Here is a 3,900-nt window from a genome sequence, read left to right on the forward strand (position 1 = left end):
GACTGGTCGAGTAGGTTAAATTAAACAAAATTTAGCAAAGAGCAGAGAGTGAGTTCAAGACTCAGCTCAGTGCTCAACATCACTAAGAGATTATTCCCGAGAATTACCTCCTCATCTAATCTGGTCCCGTTTCACCTGCCTGTGATCCTGAATACGTGGGAACAGGGAATTTCCTATGGAAACACCAATAGGTATATCTGCCTCCTCCCTAGACCAGGACTTCTCTCAAGCAAGAATTATTTCCTTTTCATCTATTCTTCCCAACATCTTGGGAAGTGCTGGGCCTGGAATAAGTTCTGCATGCATTTTTTAAGAAAAAATGAATAAATGAATATTAATTCAGTAGACATCAAAACTGTAGCTGATGTTACACAAAAACAAGAATAGGGGAAATAAAAAGCAACCATAACATTCTTAGCAAATGCATGGTGATGTGCATTTTTTTTTTGGTGGGGGCTGGGCTTGAACCCACCACCTCTGGCATACGGGACCGTTGCCCTACCCTTTTGAGCTATAGATGCCACCCGATGTGCATTATTTTTATACAATGATAAAAAGTTCAAAATGGTGAGAATCCAGAACAAAAATGCACTGGCTGTGGGAGGGCTGTTCTGTCTTTCTGACAAGATCCTTCATCCTTCTCCCTCGCCTTACAAGATTTCACAAAACAGTTGAGATCTAAGAAGCTATGTTTTGGGGAGAGAGAAGTAGTCCTCTAGCAAAGAAAATTTGCTCAGTGGGTTACAATTAAGCTCATAGTTACATATTTAAAATAATTCCCCTTGAGAGGTAGTCACAGATTGTTCCCCCATGTAATTTCTTCAATATGTAGAACTTCCAGCTGAAATAAAACTTGGATCTGAACAGTTAAAAACTCAGAACTGACAGGGGAAGGAAAATACAGCGTCCTCGATCTTGCATCTCTGTTTGCTCCCTCCGTAAAGGACGTTACCATTTGTCATTCTGGCGTAACGTTCATCGTGTTTTCATCTGCAGAGCCCTGATTTCTTTGCTGCAAATATTGCTATTTGTTTCTCCTTCTTCTTTACACACGTTTAAAAAGGTAATTGACTTCTGATGGAAGAATTGCCTGATTTTGGAGATGAGTTTCCAGAATGATGAAAATACAGAATACTTTTCCCCATGTCCAGTTGGAGGGTCAGAGTATGGTAGCCAAGTAAGAACCAGAAGCTTGAAAAAATGCTTAATCTACATTTGCTATATTTTCCTGTCAGTTTTCACTATGGAAACTATTTCTTGCTGAGAAAACAATAGGCTATCACAAATCTTTCCATTCTTTTGTAGCATCTTGCAGTCTTACAGTTGGATATGATTTTTGAGCAAAGTTCTTCCAACTCATGTGCCACTGCACTGTGGTGCCCTCTGAACATGTCAGAGGAGAGTGGAGATGGCAACTGGAGTGGTGTGGACTGAGCTGCAGCCAGTTGCCTCCCACATTAAACAATTCATCCCCGTTCATGCAGCATACTGCCTTACACCATGCAACATAAATGCCTTTTGTGCCATGATAGGGAAACGACTGTACCATTGCCTTCTACATCACACAGTCTAACTTACTTATAAAGAAATGCTACCATGTTTCCCTGAAAATAAGACCTACCCAAAAAATAAGCCCTAGCAGGATTTCTATGCATTTGTTAATATAAGCCCTACCCCCATAATAAGACCTAGTGATGAGTGTGGCTATGCAGCGTATCTGCATAGCCGTGCCATGCATTTTGGCACGGAGAGAAGACATCCCCTGAAAATAAGCCCTAGTGTGTCTTCTTGGGAAAAAATAAATATAAGACAGTGTCTTCTTTTCGGGGAAACACAGTAGAGTTATGAACCCTTATGGGACACAACTATTTGACTTCTATTTGCACATTTTCCATGACTGATTTCTCAATATTTCATGGAACAGCAACTCTCTTGGAGGGAGAGTCCAGAGAAAGAAGTAAAAAAAAAAATAAAATTATCCTCTAATCTTTGTAAATTGGCACAAATCCTGTGTTTGAAGCCACAGTGGACACAATTTCCTATGGTAGTTTTGAATCTTAGAATTCATAATTCAGATGTCAAGTACTTCTTTATTTATCATTTCTCTAGGACTTACATCCTCAATTTCCTAAAATGTTTCTAAGCTGGGAAGGCTAGAGAAACTTCCACAACTGAGCCACAACCCCATTCCCATGGAAATGTTTCGGGTAAAATGAAGGTTCTACAAATGGCTATTCGATGTAACTGAACCAACTCTTACTTAAAATGTGTCTATTAGTTTCTCTGGTTTTATTTAATCAAAAATGTAAAGGAATATTTGTATGTTTTATTCTTAGCAACTTTATCATATTTTTTTTCTTTGCATTGAATTTGTGGCCAATGGAAAACTTCAGGACATTTATATGAACTGCTGTCGAGTCAAGTCTTTTGTTTAACAAAAAGACAGCAATTTCTTTCTCTTTTTTCCTATGTTCAACATAAGAATATTAGCTGGGTGCAGTGGCGCATGCCTGTAATCCCAGTTATTAAATACTTGGGAGGCTAAGGCATCTTGGCCAGAGCCAAGAAAAATCACAGTAAACTACGACTGTGCCACTGGCTGACAGAATTAGATACTGTCTTTAAAACAAAAAAAGAAGAAAAAGAAAAAGAATTAAGTACTACTTACATTGATTTCTCATCTGAAAATAATTGTTAATTGTTGCTATATGTTGCAAACATGATTTATCAATAGGTTTTTGGTCAAATAATTGCAACATAATTGCAAAATGTATCATGCAAATGACACAAGACAGGTCCTAGGACTCACCCCTAGAGCCCGGACCTTCAACTTGTCATCGAATGACTGAACATCAGCAAAGTTCTCCTTATCTGTAATATTTTTTCTTATGCATTTTTCTATTACAACAGTATAATTAAAAATTAAAACAAAATCATGCCTCGTTCATAAGTAATGCTAGTTTACTACAACAAACAAAATTAAAAACAACTCAATACGTGTTTAATACATTAAAAAGGATTTCTTTCCGTAGAGACTAAAAAGTGTTCCTGACAGACTGGAAGCTTTTCTTCAAATAGGGATTCAGGGACACAGACCCTTCCATCTTACTGTTCTGCCCTCTTCAGTATGTGGCTTACACGGCTGTCACGCTCTAGATAGCAAGTTGATAGAAGGTGAAAAAGCCAGTAAAAAAAAGCACACCTGCTTTTCTAACATCCCAGCCAAAAAATGAAATGTAAAATTGGAGAAAGAATTTCACCACTATGGAAAGAGGCACACAATTTTGAAGGGAGCATTCAGCGTTCTTTCATATAGCCTGCCCTTTTGGTCATCTTTTTCCTCACACATAGGACATAGTCAAGCCCTCCTGCAGGGAGGTCATCCAAAGTCCCATCAAGAAACTTCATTCAGATCAAAGATCAGAATGTCCTAGTGAAATGGAACCTTCTATACCAGATCTGAATGGTTCCTATAACTCAGCAGACAAATAGACAAATTAGTTTTTACTTGCCACTCATTCTCCTCCTTCCCCCTCAGTCTTTCTCTCAATATAAAACAGAGGAGCAGGGACAGGAGAACGGTGGTAAACATTCTCAATAGGAAAAGAGAATGAAAAACAGTGACTGTACAGCAGTAATTAACTCCTGCCAGGTAGGCATTATGGACAGTATTGAGCAGAGAGCGTATTCCTAGGTTGGACCGTAATCCTGCTCTTTGCTAAAGCATCTCTTACCCACGGTTGTCTCTTGCCACTGGTTCCAGCCTGGGAGGTTGCCCTGGTCCCTTCTCCTCTATGAGTCCTGAGAAGTGAGCTGTCTATACACTTTGGGAGGATAGTTTATAGGTTCCTGAGGGACAATTAGAATTCCTCAAAATCGGCTCGGCGCCTATAGCTCAAC

This window comes from Otolemur garnettii, unplaced genomic scaffold, assembly GCF_000181295.1.
Source record: "Otolemur garnettii isolate 467f Iridium unplaced genomic scaffold, OtoGar3 scaffold00010, whole genome shotgun sequence".
In the NCBI taxonomy this organism is placed as follows: domain Eukaryota; kingdom Metazoa; phylum Chordata; class Mammalia; order Primates; family Galagidae; genus Otolemur; species Otolemur garnettii.